General features: G+C 48.8%; 1 protein-coding gene across 1 annotated transcript in view; it reads left to right on the top strand.

The window, feature by feature from the left end:
* Nucleotides 1–19,971, top strand: part of LOC119955516 (nuclear receptor subfamily 6 group A member 1-like) — a 592,263-nt gene that overhangs the window by 179,045 nt on the left and 393,247 nt on the right. The window lies entirely within an intron of this gene.

The following is a 19,971-nucleotide window of genomic DNA, read 5'->3' as shown; positions in this document are numbered from 1 at the left end:
CTATACTAAGAGCTTTTATTTTGCGGGGTAATTTTTGTCAAATGCCTTCTGGAAATCTAAGTACAGCACATCCACAGGCTCACCGTTATCCACGTTACTTGTTGCCTCCTCAAAGAGGGGCTGGTTTAAAATAGTAGGCTAAACAGCTGGCTTGTATTGCGAACAATGCCAGCAGCGCGGGTTCAATTCCCGTACCAGCCTCAGGCTCCGGAATGTGGCGACTTGGGGCTTTTCACAGTAACTTCATTGGAGCCTACTTGTGACAATAAGCGATTATTTAAAATATTTATTTTTATTTAAGAACTCGAATAAATTAATCAAACGTGTTTTTTCTTCCACAAGACCATATTGAATCTCCCTGCTTGCAGTGAAATTTTCTAATTGCCTTGCCATAACCTTCTTAATACATTCCAGCATTTCACCAATGATGGATGTTAAGCTAACTGGTCTGTAATTTTCTGCTTCCTTTCTGGAATAGAAGAATCACATTTGCTGTTTTCCAATCTGTTGGAAAATTAAAACCGGCATATCTACTATTTCAGTATTACTACTTGTAATACCCCAGGATGAAGTCCATAAGGACCTGGGGACGTGCCAATTTAGTTCGAATAATTTTCTAAGTACCCTTTCCTTGGTGATTGTAATTGTTTTAAGTTCCTCCCTCCCTTTCACCTCCTGATCCACATTTGTTTCTGAGACGTTGGGTGGAATTCTCCGCTCCCCACGTGGCATGGGAGAATCGTGGGAGGGCCTCCTGACATTTTTTACGCCCCCCTGGCCCATCGCAGCGATTTTCTCCCCGCCCCCCCCACCCCGGCTCTGAAAAATCGCCGCTCCCCGTTTTTCACGGCGAACGGCGATTCTCCAAGCCCAATGGGCCGAGCGGCCGGCCCGTCACGCCCGTTTCAACACGGCAGCAACCACACCTGGTCACTGCATTCTTGAAACGGCCGCCAGATGCCCGTTTGGGGCATCTAGGGGCCCGATTGGGACGGGAGCACCACGACTGTGCTCGGGAGGGGACAGGCCCGCGATCGGTGCCCACCGATCGTCGGGCCTGCGTCCAAAACGGATGCACTCTTTCCCCTCCGCCGCCTGGCAAGATCAAGCCGCCACGTCTTGCCGGGCGGCTGAGGAGAAAGACGGCCATCGCGCATGCGCGGGTCCGTGCCGTCTGTGCGATGAAGTCATCCGCGCATGTGTGGGTTGGAACCGGCAACCCGCGCATGCGCGGATGACTTCACATTCTCGGCGTGACGAGGTCGCTGCCGAGAAAGACGGAGGCCCGCTCCTAGCCCCCCGGGTGGGGGTGAATTAGGTGCGGGGAGCGGGCTCCGAGGCCGTCATGAACCTCAGCCGAGTTCACGATGGCGTTCACGAATTCGGCTTTATATTGTGTCTAACCTTTTGACCTGCTGCTCATCTTTGCGCAATTAAAGGTCCCAGGTTTGATCCCGGCTGTGGGTCACTGTCCATGTGGTGTTTGCACATTCTGCCCGTTTTTGCGTGGTTTCGTCCCCACAACCCAAAGATATGCAGGGTAGGTGGATTGGCCATGCTAAGTTGCCCATTAATTGGAAAAAATGAATTGGGCACTCTAAATTTTTAAAAAATCTTTGTGCAATTGCGTTTTTTCTTTCAATTTGATACAATTATTAATTTCCTTATTTCGCAACAGATGGTGCATCCTTCCCTTATATTCCATTGAGAAAGAAATCATCTATTTGTTGTGTATTCTGAAATATATCCTCAAATATCTGCCACTGCATCTCTACTGTCCTATGCCTTAACCCAATTTCCCAATTCACTCTAACCAGCTATGTCTTCATGTCCTAATAATTGCATTACATAGTTTAAAACACTAGTCTTGGATCCACTAATCCCTCCCTCAAACTAAATGTGAAATTCAATCATATTATGATCTCTTAAAAAGTAGGGTAATTAGTTAATAATATCTCATTGTGCATTACTAAGTCGAGTATAACCTGCTGGCTGGTTGGTATTAGAATGTATGGCTTTAGGAAACTGTCCACTTATAAGCTCATCACCTGATCTACCTTTTGCCATTTGATTCGCCCAGTCTATATGCAGTGAAATCTCCCACTATTACTGCCGTACCTTGCTCAAGCTCCCATTAGTTCTTCCTGTAACCCCCATTCTACATGGGGCCTATAAGCTACTCCCACAAGTGACGTATCTTTACTATTTCTCATTCCTACCTAAACTGATTCTGTGGGCACAATTCTCCCCAAAAATCTGTAAATTTGGGGTGGCATGGTAACACAGGGGCGGCACGGCAGCACAGTGGTTAGAATGTTGCTTCGCAGCTCCAAAGTCCCAGGTTCGATTCCCGGCTTGGGACACTGTGCGGAGTCTGCACATTCTCCCCATGTCTGCGTGGTTTCCTCCAGGTGCTCCGGTTTCCTCCCACAGTCCAAAGATGTGCAGGTTAGGTGGATTGGTCATACTAAATTCCCCTTGGTGTCCTTAGTGGAGATGTGGTCTTAAGTAGGGTGCTCTTTCCAAGGGCCAGTGCAGATGCGATGGGCCAAATGGCCTCCTTCTGCACTGTAAATTATTTTTATGGAATTAATTTGTGGGAGTTTTTCAGGGAGTTTTGTTCCCCACCGCTATTCAATGACACTTAGTCACTTTTTTACCGGTCTAGCCCACGCTTAGAATTTTTTTTAAGCACTGGGGAGCTGAACTCAGATACTGGCCTCATATTTTGAAAGGGTGCCTCGATCTCTAAGTGAATGTGTGGGTCCCCCACACCCCCCACCCATGGGCAATATCAACCTCCCCACCCACACGCACAATTATATGGACACTACCCCACACCCAACATGTGACGATACCCCACTATGGGATCGCTGGGGGACCCCTCTTCAGGCCCCGCCAAACTCCCAGAGGCCCCTACGTATCTGCCCTGCACATCCCCACCCTTCAAACATCCCCTCAACCTTCCTTTCATGCGCCTGGCTCTCCCCTTGGCCCCTGACTCTAGGCAGTGCCATCTGGGCTCCCTTGAATTGGCACCCTGGCAGTGCCACTGGTTCACCGTGGCAGTGTCAGAGTCGCAGTGCCAAGGTGCCAGCTGGAAAGTGTCGAGGTGCCCTCTTCCAGGGAGAGGGTCAGGGGACCACCCAGTCTCCAATGGCCTGGGCGACTCCCCTGGTGCCAATCCGCCTCGTTCATGTTTGTGTAGACAAGCACTGATTGGCGTCTGGCTTCAGCCTTCTGGGGAGCCTAGAGAATCGAGGGAGGCCAATGTATTTCAGGTAAGTAGGTCTTAAGTAGGTTTAAGACCTACTTGTGGGACTACCTTTCTCCCGCCCCTTTTGGGTGGAATTCCACCTCCGCCTCGCAGAATTTGGGTGAATACCCGAGGTGCAGAGGCTGCCAGGAAGCCTGCGAGAGAGTTCTCTCTGGATTCTCCAGCTGCATTATTCTCTCGCTCGAGCGCAACGCGGCCAGGGAATCGCGACCTCAGTCTCCAGAACTAAGGTCAACTCTCTCTATTGTACCAATGTAATCCGTAATTAACAGGGCTGCCCCGCCACCTTTTCCTAGTTTCCTGTCCTTCCTAAATATCATGGATCCTTGAATATTCAGGTCCCAGTCTTTGTCATCTTGCAGCCATATCTCTGTTATGGCTATTGGATCATAAATATTTATTTCTATTTGTGTTGGCAATTCATCTGGCTTGTTATGAATGCTACGTGCATTCACCTTTAGTTCTGTCTTTTTGCTATTTTTAAAAATTCTAGCATTTTCTGCTGGTACACACTTGAGTTTGTGCACCTCTGTCCCTTCCTGCTATGCTCTGATTATCATTTCTTTTATTGCTACCTTGCTCTCTTGCGTTGTCATCTATTTCCTTTGTCACACCTTCCAAACTTGATCCCTTGCCCCAATTATTTAGTTCAAAACCTCTCTACTGGCCTTGTTCTACGACTCACTGAGAACCTGTCCCAACAGAGTTCAGATGAAGATCGTTCCAGTGGTACAACTCCCACTTGCCCCAGTAATGGTGTTAATTCCTCCATGAATCAAAACCCATTTCTCCCACACCAACCTTTGAGTCACTCATTTAACTTTATAATTTTATTTACATTAGGCAATTTGATGTGGCTCAGGTAGTTCTCCAGAGATGATTACTTTCGAGGTTCTGCTTTTTCATTAAGCTCCTAGTTGCTCAAACTCCCTCAGCAGAACTTCCTTCCCAGTTCTACGTTGGTCGTTAGAAGCTATGTGGACTGCAGCCACGGGATCCTCCCCCTTCCACTGTAAGTTCCTCTCCAGCAAATGAAAGACCTTCCTGTCTGCATATATCGGGTTCTGATGAAAAAAACACAAAACTATAAGATGCAGTCATTTATACCCTGTACTGAGGAGAAGCCTGCAATCTTGCTTCAGCCAAGAGTCTTTCTGCCTGTGCAGTGGAGATAAAGTTGTTTAGTTTTGGCAAAATGTTTATGGTGACTCGTTTGATACAGGAACACGTTCTGTAAGAAATATTTTCCTCATCATAGGATCACTACAGTGCAGAAGGCTGCCATTTGGTCCATCGAGTCTGGACTGAACCTTTGAAAGAGCGCTCCCCCGTCCACCCTACCCTATCCCCGTAACCCATAACATAACCTTCATTTCCCGGGACACGAAGGGGCAATTTAGCATCACCAATCCACCTAACTGGCATATCTTTGGGCTGTGGGAGGAAACGGTAGCACCCGGAGGAAACCCATGCAGACACTGGGAGAACGTACAAACTCCATACAGACAGTGACCCAAAGTTGTAATTGAACCCAGGTTCCTGGAGTTGTAAGGCAGCAGTGCTAACCTGTTGGAGCCAACAATTCTACGGACACGTGCTTGTAGGATTAGAATAGCGGTTTTAATATACTCACAACAGAGGCAGCCGGTTAGCCATTGAACTTTCGGTGAACTGGCCGGCTGACCATGTGGCATTGATCTTTATACAGCAGCTCCAGGGGGAGAAGTCCTGGGCGGAACCAAGGGAGAAGCTCAGTACAATTCTCGAGCATTCCCAGAGCTACTCCCCCTGGTGGTCAGGTAGTGCACCTGCACTTACAATATAGGCACATGTATATACAGATTATAATCCGGTCTGAATCACATTCACCACATTCAGTCCCTGTGAAAAAAATCGAGTCCAGCGGGGGTGGTGGCTCACAGAGTTAGTCTGCCTGGTGGACAAATTGTTCCTTTCGATCTGCGGAGGACCGGGGTTGCAGCCTCTTGCGGTGGCTGGGTGGGTGTTGAGAGCTGGGGTACGATGGCAGACTCCGGGGCGGGTCTCGTCCGAACTTTATACACCTCTGGCTCGACCGGAGACTGGGGCGCTGGGAGCGGGCTGGTTCTGGCGCGTGGAACCGGTGGGGTGAGCTTGCGGAATCGGGGGCGCGAGGGGGCGGCAGCATAGGGAACGGGGTAAGGGGTTTCTCAGTGGCGGTGGGGGGGGGGGCTGGATCCAGCAGGTGCCAGGTCTCGAAGGGATACTGTGTCCTGGCGACCGTCCGGGAACTCCACGAATGCGTACTGGGGGTTGGAATGGAGGAGGCGCACCTTTTCAACAAGGGGGTCAGTTTTGTGCCCCCTGACGTGCTTCCTCAGGAGGACCGGGCCTGGTGTCCTCAGTCACGCCGGAAGTGAGACTCCCGTGGTAGTGCGCCTAAAAAAATTGAAGAGTCGCTCGTGAGGGGTTTGATTTGTAGCTGTACAGAGGAGGGATCTGATTGCGTGGAGCGCGTCGTGGAGGACTTCTTGCCATTGGGAGTCTTGGAGTTTTCTAGACCGGAGGGTCAGTAGGACGGTCTTCCAGACCGTCGTGTTCCCCCTGGGGTTGTAGCTGGTAGTCCTGCTCGAGGCGATGCCCTTGTCGAGCAGGTACTGACACTGTGGTGCACGTAGCTGGGGAAACCGAACAGGGTGAAGACACTATGCAGGGCCCTAATGACTGTGTGGGAGGTCATATCAGGGCATGGAATGGCAAAAGGGAATCTGGAGAACTCGTCGATGATGTTGAGGAAATAAATGTTCTTTTTAGTGGAGGGGAGTGGCCCTTTGAAATCGATCGCAAGGCGTTCAAAGGGCCTAGAAGCCTTGACCAGGTGGACCCTGTCTGGTCTATAGAAGTGCGGTTTGCACTCCGCACAGATCGGGCAGTCCCTGGTGACCGCTTTTACCTCCTCGTTGGAGAAAGGCAGATTTCGGGCTCTGATGTAGTGGGCGAGCCGGGTGACCCCTGGATGGCAGAGGTCCACGTGGATGGCTGTCAGATGGCTGATCTGCGCGCTGGCGCATGTCCTGCGGGATAGGGCATCCGAGGGCTCGTTGAGCTTCCCCGGTCGATATTTAATATCGTAACTATAGGTGGAGAGTTCGATCCTCCACCGAAGGATTTTATCATTTTTTATTTTGCCTCTTTGCGAGTTGTCAAACATAAAGGCAACCAATCGTTGGTCGGTGATGAGGGTGAACCTCCTACCTGCGAGGTAGTGCCTCCAGTGACGAACAGCCTCCACGATGGCTTGTGCTTCCTTCTCGACTGAGGAGTGTCGGAGTTCTGAAGCGGATAGGGTACGGGAGAAAAATGCAACGGGCCTCCCTGCCTGATTTAAAGTGGCTGCTAGAGCTACCTCTGAGGCGTCACTCTCAACCTGAAAGGGAGTGGATTCATCCACCGCCCGCATGGCTGCTTTCGCGATGTCCTCCTTGATGCCGTCGAAGGCCTGGCGTGCCTCGGCTGACAGGGGAAATCGTGTGGCCTTAAAGAGTGGGCGGGCTTTGTCCGCATATCGAGGGACCCACTGGGCGTAGTATGAGAAGAACCCCAAGCACCGTTTGAGGGCCTTGGGGCAATGAGGGAGGGGGAGTTCCCTCATTGGTCATGCGGTCCGGGTCTGGGCCCAGGACTCCGTTCTCCACGACGTAGCCGAGGATGGCCAGTCTGTTTGTGCGGAAAACGCATTTCTCCTTGTTATAAGTGAGATTTAATTTCTGTGTCATTTGGAGAAAACGGTGGAGGTTGGCGTTGTGGTCCTGCTGGTCATAGCCTCAGATGGTAACATTGTCTAGATACGGAAACGTGGCCCGCAGCCCGTACTGGTCTACCATTCGGTCCATTGCTCGTTGGAACACCGTGACGCCGAAAGGGACCCGGAGGAAATGGAAGAGGCGGCCATCGGCCTCGAATGCCGTGTAGTGGCGGTCCTCCGGGCAGATTGGGAGCTGGTGGTATGCAGACTTCAGATCCACCGTGGAAAATTGCCGATATTGGGCGATCTGATTAACCATGTCTGCAATTCTGGGGAGGGGATACGCGTCTAGGAGCGTAAAGCGATTTATGGTCTGGCTTTAGTCGACGACCATGCAAAATTTTCCCCCGGTCTTGACGACCACCACCTGAGCTCTCCAGGGACTATTACTGGCCTCTATGATCCCCTCACTGAGCAGCCGTCGGACCTCCGATCGGATAAAGACCCTATCCTGTAGGCTGTATCGCCTGCTGCGAGTAGCTACTGGCTTGCAATCTAGAGTGAGATTGGCGAAGAGCGGAGGGGGGGGGAGATGCGCAGCGTGGTTAGGCTGCAGATAGTGAGTGGGGCAGGGGCCCGCCGAAGATGAGGGTGAGGCTCTTGAGGTTGCACTGGAAATCCAGGCCTAATAAGAGTGGCGCGCAGAGGTCGGGCAGGACATAAAGTTTAAATTTAGAATAACTAGCGCCTCGAATTGTGAGCATAGCAACGGTGCGTCCTTGGATTTGGACTGAGTGGGAGCCCGAAGCGAGGGCGATAGTTTGGCTCATCGGAAAAATAGAAAGCGAACAGCGCCTTACCAGCTCTGGATGTATAAAGCTCTCGGTGCTCTCGGAGTCAAAGAGGCATGGCGTGCTGTACCCGTTGATCTGGACTCTGCCATCAAACTTCGTAGGTGCTTGGGGCGGGATTGATCCAGGGTGACTGCACTGAGTTGCGGGTAGTCGGCGGCTCGATCAGCTGTGCTGGAGTGGCCCCGTGATGACTGCCGTCTGAGTTCGTAGTCGTCGAGGTGAGTTTGAGTTTGAAGGGGATGGATCCCAAGATGGCCGCCCCCATGGGTCGCACATGGCCGGCCGCATGGAGGAGGATTGCCAAGATGGCTGCCCCCATGAGTCGCACATGTCGGGTGGGGGCGGAGTCGGCATCCAGGCTGCAGCATTTCGGGGTCTGCAGGCCTGTGAATTCAGGGAACGAGTACTTTGAGCCGTGGGAGTGTTAGAGGCTGGGGCTTTCTTCGCCAGACACCCTCTGGCATAGTGTCCTTCTCGCCCGCAGCTGCTGCAGGTCGCGGATCGGGCTGGGAAGTGCTGCCGCGGGTGCTGGCTTTGGCCACAGAAATGGCAGGCTGGGGCAGCTGAGTAGCTGGCTGGAGCAGCTGAGTAGCTGGCTGGGGCAGCAGAGTAACTGGCTTTGGCAGCGCGGTAGCTGGGGGGCCGTGCGGCACAGGCTTGGGTGGACTGTTGGTCGGGGGTCCACGATGAGGTCGCGGGGTCCGCGGGAAACGAGGTGAGGCTGCGGAAGGAAACTTCCATAGTGGTAGCAGCCTCCACAGTAGTGTCTAAGTCCTGGGCCCCCTTTTCTAGCAGTCTTTGGCGCACATAGTTAGACCTAAGGCCCGCCACAAAAACGTCCCACACAGCAAGCTCCCTATGTTCAGCCGTGGTAACGGCTTGATAATTACAGTCATTGGAAAGATTGTTCAATTCCCTTACAAACTCGGCTAGCGTTTCTGTAGGCCGCTGACGGCGAGTCGTAAACACGTGGCGTGCATAAACCTCGTTAATGGGCCTAATGTACATTTTGTCCAATATTGCCAGCACTGCGGTGTAAGAACTGGCCGGATTTAGCTGTGTGGAGATTCTGTGGCTTACCCTCGCGTGCAGTAGGCTGAGTTTTTGTTCCGGGGGAGCTGGCTTCTGCCAGGTAGGCTTTAAAACATCTCAGCCAGTGGGAAAAAATTTCCTTAGCCTCTGCATCCTCTGGGTCGTGTTCTAGGCGTCCGGGCTTGAGGGCTGCTTCCATGATTTCTTCGACTGTTTCCTGAGTATATTAAATTGTTGGAACCAACAATTCTACGGACACCTGCTTGTCGGATTAGAATAGCGGTTTTAATATACTCACAACAGAGCCACCCGGTTAGCCATTGAACTTTCGGTGAACTGGCCGACTGACCATGTGGCACTGATCTTTATACAGCAGCTCCAGGGGAGGAGTCCTGGGCGGAACCAAGGGAGAAGCCCAGTACAATTCTCAAGCGTTCCCAGAGCTACTCCCCTGGTGGTCAGGTAGTGCAACTGCACTTACAATATAGGCACATGTATATACAGATTATAATCCGGTGTGACTCACATTCACTACATAACCACTGTGCTACCGGGTCGCCCTTATCATCCCTTTAGTTCTTTTGCCAATCATCTTAAATCTCCATGTCTTCTGGTCTACAGTGACAAACATTTTTCCTTATTTCCCTATAATTTTAAACATTTCTGTTAATTTCGCTCAATCTTCTCTATGTTAGGACAGTATTTCCAGCTTTTGTCTCTCCACATAATACAGCTACTCACCAAGGCTCCTTCGACAGCACCTTCCAAACCCACTACTCCAACCAGCTAAAAGGACCAGCAGCAGACGCATGGGAACACCACCACCTGTAAGTTTCCCTCCAAGCCCCATACCAGCCTAGCTTTGAACTATATTGCTGTTCATTTGCTGTAGCTGGGTCAAAATCCTGGAACTCCCTAACAGCACAATGGGTGTATCTACATCATATGGACTCTTAACGGTTTAAACAGACAGCTCATCACCTTCTCTAGGGTCAGCAATAATGCATTGTCGTCCACATCCATGAAAGAATAAATAAAATAAAATTGAAGCCCACCAATTCCTCACAAAGCTTATCTGAATGTAGGATAAGTGTAGCAGTAGGCTCAACTGTGATGGCTTCCTGTCAGATATTTTTCTGATACACTCAATTGATGCTCACAGATGAAAAATGGCTACTTTTTGTGTTGGAGAGCTGTTGGAGTTATATTGTAGCACAAGTCAGCATTTTGGAGATGGAACATTTTGGAAAGAAGGAATTTAATTGTTATTTAGACGAATAATCACGGTCTATGCAAACATTAAAAATTTTTGTGGAAGAAAAGGTTTCCTAACTTGGAATATAAAAAATACACAGCAGTTAGAAGCTTTATCTAGGAATAACAGTGTGCTGTTTTCATCTCTCTCAGCAGTCTCGCTCAGCGTAAATGACCATATGGATTCCATAATTTTGTATACTGCATCATTAAAGTTGTTTTGAAAAATACATCCAAGCTACTTTTGTAGCAGCTCTTAGCAAGGTCCCCAAATGCAAAAGTATTGTAATTGTGGCTTTCTGTGACTCCAGAGCTAATACTATTGCATCAAAGGCTATCATTTCCTGTTCATTGCAGACCCCTCTGCATGTGCTTAGTAACCTGTTTCAACCTTTGTGTTCTTGTGCTTGTAATTGTGTGCTAACAAACCGCCTTTGTCCACCAAATCGAATGGTGGCTGGATCTGGCGAATTGCTGTCTGGTTTGTATTCAAATCCAGGTAAGGAGTCAGGGAAGTGGAAGGATATGGGGCAGCCCAGCAAATAAATCTGGTAATTTTTTTTGTTGATAAACGATCCTCAATTATTTCGAACTGGTCTATCCAAAATTTTATTTGCAATCTATTTAGGCTAACAGAGGATTTATGTGTACACTCAATCTACAATTTTAAAAAGTAAACACTAAAGTAAAATGTTGACACTGTAATTTATTATTTTTAATTTATTCAACTAACTGCAGTACTGATCAAAAAATTAAATCAATTGATGAAGTACTTAAAACATGCGGTTTTAATTTTTTATGACATTGGGGTTTATGAATGGGTTAGTATGCAATGGTGTCAATTTCCAAAGTCCATTTAGAGTGCCATTATTGATGTGATAGAAAACATGCAACAAATTTTCCAGATCACCTCGATATGTAGAACAGCTGCTAATTTGCAATCCATAAAACTATTTGCCATCTATTTATTTTCCTTTTAACTAACAATGGTAACAGTTATGCATTATTTTGCCCATCCTCATCAAAGTTACAATGTAAGGAATTGCTGTTTGAGAATCAAGAATTCTAATATATTTAAGTTATTATTCCCATTTCTGTTCGTTTGTGTCTAATTGTTTTTCGTTTTTGCTGCTGGATCCATAATTGTAAGTACAAGTTATTGCAATTGGGTTTTTTAAATTCAGGTAATGAGACATCAGTCATGAACAAAATGTTATTAATTAACCCTTTGAAGCTAAAGGTTAATTCCGTAAAAGTTTAATTATAAACATCATTAGCATTTCTGCTAATATATTTACTGAAAGCTCTCAAAAGTAAATCATTTAATACATAAATGACCATACTAAAGCATGTTTGGGGATCAGAGTTTAAAAACTCTTCCATTAACCCACAGTTACCTTTTTGGGGGTGAATTCTAGCCCTATCAGAAGAGCAGCTATTGCTTTATAATGCACATATCATCACTCAATTTAATCAAGGAAGCCTTAACATTTGTAGATTGAAAGACATTCTGCAGTTACGAATCTTTGTTGTTATGTTTACATTACATGAATGGTTGATATGAAATTTTTGTACATGTACTGAATATCTAGTAAGATTTTAGCAGCAAAACAATCTTGAACTTTGCAATTTCCTTTATACTTTACAATGTATACCTCCAACAGAAGCTTGACGCGGCTTTTATGTTCTCTTTTTGTCTCAAACTCAGACAGCTTTTGTGAGTAGCACTGTGCAGATTAAAAGCTTTTAGACAAAAGCAGGCGCGACTTAGAGGGAAAAAAAGCATGGAGTATTTCCTGTCACTCAACACATTCCATTTAGCTCAGCACAAAAAATATCTGAACACCCTGTGCTACAGCAATTTTACCTCCATTTTCAGTTGGAATGTTTATTCTGCTTTTAAGAATTGTTTTAAAAAAGCACAACTGAATGAAAATAGCAATCTTTTACAAAGCAAGTCAAGCTCACGCATGAGCACCTCACACATCCATTTTTTTCTGCACAGCAGCTGGCTGACCTGTCTCGTCCACTGATGGCCTATTGAGCGACCTGGACTGTCTGGTTTTGGCTCATGCCTTTGTCCATGTCTGGCTGAGTTCCTCTCTGTCTATATTTGACTCACTAGACCCTTAGGCAATAGTAGTGTTTAGTTACTTTAACATAAAGAGTTAGAAACAACACTTGGTTGATCCAATAAATTAAATATTTACAGCAAACTCTTTAAAAGTTATCATTTGAAAGCAAAAAACTTGAACACTTGCAGAGTAAGAAATCATGATCCCTAATCCATTCCATATGCATATTTTTTTCAAAAAGTGGTATGAAGAATTTTTCAGCTCAGAACAAAAGAGCACGTGCTGAAACACAAATTCTCATCCAGCAACAGTATCCAATCACAATAATCTTTAACCCACTTTCTTAGTATAATATTTAACTTATTTGTAGTGGCTAGTAAGAACAAAAATAAAATCTTACCCAACATTAGAGGGGGAGAACTCGCCTGAAACAGCTTGCATTACGTGAGGCACAAGGTTGGATCTTTGTCAAAAAATGTTGCAACTAACGTAGGAAGGAAGACGACTTCCCCATAATTGAAACTAAGATTTTTTTTACATAATGGAATTATTGTTGTCAGCCAGCCTATACTGTGTCCTGAGGATGGGAGTTCAGCCATGAGTTTTGTCAGCACATATCAGTAGCTTGAGACACCCAGACAAGGCATTGATCAGCTCCAGATTTCCTTACAGACCCTGTCTGCTTCACTGAATTGAACTATATATGACCCAAATGATGGACAGGAGAAAATTTAGTCATGTGCAATGCTGGGACACAGACTATTCGCTGAGCTCTGCCAGTTTTGGAGGTTGGCTTCTGATTGGGCCCGACCTTACCATTCAAACCATGTTGTATAGGGGTGGCTGTTTGGGTGTCTGACTGCCAGCAATTATCACTGAAAGCTCTTAAGTAATTATTTTATCTCTTGCTGGAATGTACTGCATGAATAAGGAGAAATTTAGTTGTGCTGCGATCGCTTCATAGATGTGGTGTATGGATTTATAAGAAAATACATATTTACAGGGAAAAGGACAGAAACAACATCTTAAAGATGATGAAAAACACTGTCTTTGCATTTAAAAAAAAATAAGCTGCACACAAATTTATGAAGATTTTTAAAAAAGCATAGTTTTTGCGCAATGAGGTATCTTGTAAGTTTGTGCAAAATCAAACTTGTCTCAATGGAGAAAGTTCTGTCTGTTTCAAAGTCCACTTGTGTGACTTTAAACTTAATTTTGTGCAATTAGTCTGTTTTTAAAAAAGCTTATCAGGCAAGTTGTAGCCATTGTATGATAAGTATGTAAGTTCTATTTTTGAGATGGTTTCTTTGTTCAGTTTCCACTTGCTCAAGCCAATCCAATTTTATATTAATAAAAGCAAATTATTGCGGATGCTGGAATCTGAAACCAAAGAGAAAATGCTGGAAAATCTCCAAGTTTGGCAGCATCTGGAGGGAGAGAAAAGAGCTAACGTTTCGAGTCCAGATGACCCTTTGTCAAAGCTGATATTAAAAAGCTGATATTTATATTAATAAACTTTGCAGCATTAAGAACTTTAAAAAATATCTGGATATAGTGGGTTTTTTTTTTAGAACAGTACAGCACAGAACAGGCCCTTCAGCCCTCGATGTTGTGCCGAGCAATGATCACCCTACTCAAACTCACGTATCCACCCTATACCCGTAACCCAACAACTCCCCCTTAACCTTACTATTTTTGGACAATTTAGCATGGCCAATCTACCTAACCCGCACATCTTTGGACTGTGGGAGGAAACCGGAGCACCCGGAGGAAACCCACGCACACACGGGGAGGACGTGCAGACTCCGCACAGACAGTGACCCAGCCGGGAACCGAACTTGGGACCCTGGAGCTGTGAAGCATTGATGCTAACCACTATGCTACCGTGCTGCCCACGGTTTACCACTTGTTTACCAGATGAACCTAACTTATTACCCTGGGATGATTATATGTTGCCCTGCTGGTGGATTTGAAGTGGAGATGCCGGTGTTGGACTGGGGTGGGCACAGTAAGAAGTCTTACAAGTCCAACAGATTTGTTTGGAGTCACTAGCTTTCAGAGCGCAGCTCCTTCATCAGATGCTCTCCAAAAGCTAGTGACTCAAAACAAACCTGTTGGACTTTAATCTGGTGTTGGAAGACTTCTTACGGTGGATTTGAAGGCAAGGGAGCTCGTAAAATCCAGCATATAGCTTTCTGGCTGCCTACCTGCCTGCCCCGTACTTGTATGAAATTTTACATGAAGACATTTCCTGCCTCCTCTGCCATTTTAGCTGCAGTAGGGGGTGGCCCAAGCCGGTAGCCCGAAAGCTTTAGCTGTGCCAGCTGGTGTTGGGCAAGGTGGGCGGGGAACTTCCTTTCCTGGTCCAGCCCTCCCCATCCCCTGACCACTGAAACCTGATCTCCCTTAACCCCATCAGGGCCGAGCAACCTGACCCTTGCACCAATGTAGCTGGTGCCCACCTCCAACAACGATCACCAATGCGAACTGCCTATAGTCCCAGCAGTGGCCACCGTTCCCGCCTGGTCCTGTTGGGACTTCACAGCTGCTGACCATCTGATTAGCCAGCAGCTCACTGATGTAGGAGTTCCTGTCCCCAAGTGGTGGAAATTCTGCCTCTAGCCTAATAACGGCCAGTTGACCATTAAATGACTGTGAGTAGCTGTTCTTTCCTTGGGTGAACTCCCTGTTGATTTTTTTTTTGGCTGGGTTAGAGGCTGGGGGCCACAACAGCCTGGAAAGTCCATCTTCAAATACGGTGAAAGAAAAGTTTCATTTTCTTAGTTTCTTTTTATCCAACACATGGACTAGACTTAATACACAGCAATTTAATATAAATATTAATTTAGGTAATGACGAATTATGTTTCTAAAATCATGGGATAACATGTTATTTAAATTCTATAGAAAATGATGTCTTTAATAAATTAATCATTATAGTAAATATTAAAGATCTTTTCTTCTACACAAGTAGGGGCCTCACGGTAGCATGGTGGTTAGCATCAATGCTTCACAGCTCCAGGGTCCCAGGTTCGATTCCCGGCTGGGTCACTGTCTGTGTGGAGTCTGCACGTCCTCCCCGTGTGTGCGTGGGTTTCCTCCGGGTGCTCCGGTTTCCTCCCACAGTCCAAAGATGTGCGGGTTAGGTGGATTGGCCATGCTAAATTGCCCGTAGTGTAAGGTTAATGGGGGGATTGTTGGGTATACGGGTTACGTGGGTTTAAGTAGGGTGATCATGGCTCGGCACAACATCGAGGGCCGAAGGGCCTGTTCTGTGCTGTACTGTTCTATGTTCTATGTTCTATGTTCAAAACCTCTTGAACATCCCATTATGGTTTAGCTCAGTGGGGTAGACAGAATGGCTTAGCTCAGTGGGCTAGACAGATGGTTTGTGATGTAGAACAAGGCCAGCAGCGTGGGTTCTATTCCCGTACCAGCTTACCTGAACAGGCGCCGGAATGTGGTGACTAGGCACTTTTCACAGTAACTTCATACTTGTGACAATAAAAAGTTAAAACATAAAACATTGAACCACTTTTAACTTGGTGACTAAAATGCATACTGAAACCTATACAGTCCTTTGGAAAAACAACCATGTGTTATTAAGATAACAAGCTAACTTGGTACATGGGGAAACTGTTCCAGAAATCTGTGACAGGCATTTTATAATCCAAAATATGTCTCTTTATTAAACTCAAGTTTCTTAGCAAAAGTTAAAAGGAGTCTTAATTGGCGATAGATACATACTCAAAGCTGTATGAAAGCTAACTGCAGATCTTAAATCGTATTCTTAAATCACTTCATATAAGTATGCCAGTATCTAGTCATGTACTAAACTATCAACATGGTGATTTAAAACGCCTGGTCTCCAATGAGCTGTGACATAGTCTTTAATCATGCAAGACAGTTGGGTACTGCTTTCAGCAGCTTGTCTGAATTGCTGGACCTGGAGATTTATTTGTAGTCTTTTTGGGGCACTGGGACAGTAGAAAAAGAAAAAAACTTGCACCTATAGATATTTTGTGCCTTTCACAACCTCAGAAGATTACAGCAAAGGAAGTCTTTTCCTTTTTTTGCAAGTGGATTCTCCAGTTGTAATGTCGAAAATGCAGCAGGTAATGTGCATACAGCGATGTGATGATGGTCAGGTGATCTTTTTTGGTGATGTTGATTTGTCTGTGGAGGAGGGGCTGTGTGTGTGTGTGGAGAGGTGTATGTGGAGAGGTTGTGTGTGGGGGGGGGGGGAGAGGTTGTGTGTGGGGGGGGGAGAGGTTGCGTGTATGGGGGGGGAGAGGTTGCGTGTGTGGGGGGAGAGGTTGTGTGTGGGGGAGAGGTTTTGTGTGTGTGGGAGGAGAGGTTGTGTGTGTGGGGGGAGAGGTTGTGTGTGGGGGGGAGAGGTTGTGTGTGGGGGAGGGGGTGTGTGTGGGGGAGGGGGTGTGTGTGGGGAGAGGGGTGTGTGTGTGGGGAGAGTTGTGTGTGTGGGGGGGAGGGGGTGTGTGGGGGAGGGGGTGTGTGTGGGGGAGGGGGTGTGTGGGGGGGAGGGGGTGTGTGTGGGGGGAGGGGGTGTGTGTGGGGGAGAGGTTGTGTGTGGGGGGAGAGAGGTTGTGTGTGTGGGGGAGGGGGTGTGTGTGGGGAGAGGGGTGGGGGTGTGTGTGGGGAGAGGGGTGTGTGTGTGTGGGGGAGGGGGTGTGTGTGGGGGGAGGGGGTGTGTGTGGGGGGAGGGGGTGTGTGTGGGGGGAGGGGGTGTGTGTGGGGGGGGGGGTGTGTGGGGGAGGGTGTGTGTGTGGGTGGGGGGAGGGGGGGTGTGTGTGTGTGGGGGAGGGGGGTGTGTGTGTGGGGGGAGGGGGGTGTGTGTGTGGGGGAGGGGGGTGTGTGTGTGGGGGGAGGGGGGTGTGTGTGTGGGGGAGGGGGGTGTGTGTGTGGGGGAGGGGGTGTGTGTGTGTGTGTGGGGGAGGGGGTGTGTGTGTGTGTGTGGGGGGGAGGGGGGTGTGTGTGTGTGTGGGGGAGGGGGGGTGTGTGTGTGTGTGTGGGGGAGGGGGGGTGTGTGTGTGTGTGGGGGAGGGGGGTGGGTGTGTGTGGGGGAGGGGGGTGGGTGTGTGTGGGGGAGGGGGGTGGGTGTGTGTGGGGGAGGGGGTGTGCGTGGGGGGGAGGGGGTGTGCGTGGGGGGGGGAGGAGGTGGTGTGCGTGGGGGGGGGAGGAGGTGGTGTGCGTGGGGGGGAGGAGGGGCTGTGCGTGGGGGGGAGGAGGGGCTGTGCGTGGGGGGAGGAGGGTGTATGGGGCGAGGGGCTGTGTGTGTGTGGGGGGTGGAGGAGGGATCTGAGTGGGGGAGGAGGAAGAGGGGATGAGTGTGGGGGCGGAGGAGAAGGGGCTGAGCTTGGGGCATGAGGAGGAGAAGGAGGGGGGGAGAGTGTTGGGTGGGATGAGAGTGTTTTGGGTGGGATGAGAGTGTGTTGGGTGGGATGAGAGTGTGTTGGGTGGGATGAGAGTGTGTTGGGTGGGATGAGAGTGTGTTGGGTGGGATGAGAGTGTGTTGGGTGGGATGAGAGTGTGTTGGGTGGGATGAGAGTGTGTTGGGTGGGATGAGAGTGTGTTGGGTGGGATGAGAGTGAGCGGGGGAGGGGGTAGTATGTGCGGGGGGAGGGGGGAGTGTGCGGGGGAGGGGGGAGTGTGTGCGGGGGAGGGGAGTCTGAGGGGGGAGTGTGTGTGGGGGAGAGGGTGTGTGTGGGGAAGGAGGGGAGTGTGTGAGGGGGAGGAGTGTATGTGGGGGGGGGCGGAAGTGTGTGTGCGCAGAGGGGGGAGTGTGCTTTTGTGTGGGAGTGTGTTTGTGTATGCATGTGGAGGAGGGTGTGAAATGAACGCCTGGCTCATTGTTTCTGTGCGCATCTTCAAACTCTTCCACCAGCAGGGGGACCAACCTGTCCGGGAAGTTTTTATAAAACTCCATCGGGAAGCTATCCGGCCCTGGTGCCTTCCGCGTCTGAAATGAAATGAAATGACAATGGCTTATTGTCAGAAGTAGGCTTCAAATGAAGTTACTGTGAAAAGCCCCTAGTCGCCACATTCCGGCGCCTGTTTGTGGAGGTTGGTACCGCCTGCATATTCTCAGTTACTTTCCTGACTGCTCTCAGCAGTTCCACCAAACCCTCCCGGTCCTCCCCCTTCCATAAAATCAACCATGTCCGAATCGTCCTTTAGTAAACGCCTCAAACACTCTATTCACCTTCTCCGGGGCTGAAGCCAACTCACCCCACTCTTGCATGTCTGAATGATTTCCCAGGTCGCCACTTGTCACCTCAACTGGCACGCCAGCAGCCTGCTGATATTCTCCCCATACATAAAGACTACTCTTGCCCGTCTGAACTGCAACATTGCTGTATCCGAGGACAGAGGTCAAACTGTACCTCAACAGCTTCCTGCTCACCTAAAGATTTGGGATAGGGCCCTCCAAATACTTCCCATCCACCTCCAATATCTCATTCCCAACCACTGACACTCCTTCCTTGCTTGCCTTTCCAGCTGTGCGCTTCCTCTCTCACCACCTCCTTCAGGGCTTCCCACAACACCCATGGCAAAGCCACCCCATTCCTGCTGGACTCTGCATAATCATCCAACACCTTGGCCATCTTTCCACAAATTCCAGGTCTGTTAACAGCCCCACATCCAAACTCCACGCTGACCATTGAGCTGGCCCCCTCTCCAAAGCCACATCCACCAGGTCCCCCCCCCTCCTCCCTCCAGATTTTCCACAATTTTCTCCGTCTGGAACTGGATTCTCTTTTGCTAATCAGAATTTCCATTCCCCGCACCCTACTATCAAAGCCCCATCCCTCTACTGTCATACCTCCATCCCCCTACTATCATACCTCCTCGGCTCATCGAATCATGCCTGAGCAGATTTGGCAGGCCGTATTAGAACAGCGAGGCAAAGAAAAACATACAAATTCATCAAAAAACATTAGCCCCCCCACCACCCCCAACCCACCACCAACATCAAAGTCACTCATCCCCCATGAGCAGCCAAATCCCAGCCCTTTGCTTGAATGAAAACCTCTACCTCCTCCGCCGTCTCAAAATAATGGTCTGTCCCATCGTGCGTTACCCTCAATTTTGCCAACCACCACGATGTGTACACTCTTTCACAGTGCCGCCTTTGCTTTATTGAGGGCAGCTCTCCTTTACACCAAATCCACCATAAATTTGAATCACAATGCCTTACCACTTCACCTCCTGCGTCTGCTTGGCCCACCCCAACACCTTCTCCTTCGCCTGCTTGGCCCACCCCAACACCTTCTCCTTCGCCTGGTAGCTATGAAAGCAAACGATCATCGCTTCGGCGGCTCATTCACCCGTGGCTTTGGCCAGAGCAATCGTTGGACCCTATCCAACTTCACGGGAGGGGGGGGACGGGGACACATTTGCTTCCTCCCCATCAGTTTCCTCACATGTCTCCGCCATCTTTCCTGCTCACGCACCCCTCAGTGTGTTTGAACCTCTTGGCAGGGCAGTTGCATGCTCCTGAAGGATGAGAGTGGTGAGGGATACCACCGGTGTCCCCACTGACTATACCTGCAGGAAGTGCACCTAACTCCAGCTCCTCAGAGACCATGTTAGGGAACTGGAGCTGGAGCTGGATGAACTTCAGATCATCTGGGAGGCAGAAGGGGTAATAGACCAGAGTTACAGGGAGGTAACCACACCCAAGGTAGAGGACAAGAGTAGCTGGGTTACAGTCAAGGGAAAGAAAACGAACGGGCAG

This window comes from Scyliorhinus canicula, chromosome 21 (assembly GCF_902713615.1).
Source record: "Scyliorhinus canicula chromosome 21, sScyCan1.1, whole genome shotgun sequence".
NCBI lineage: Eukaryota > Metazoa > Chordata > Chondrichthyes > Carcharhiniformes > Scyliorhinidae > Scyliorhinus > Scyliorhinus canicula.
Note: the sequence above shows the minus strand (reverse complement) of the source record. Positions and strands in the feature narration are given on the sequence as shown.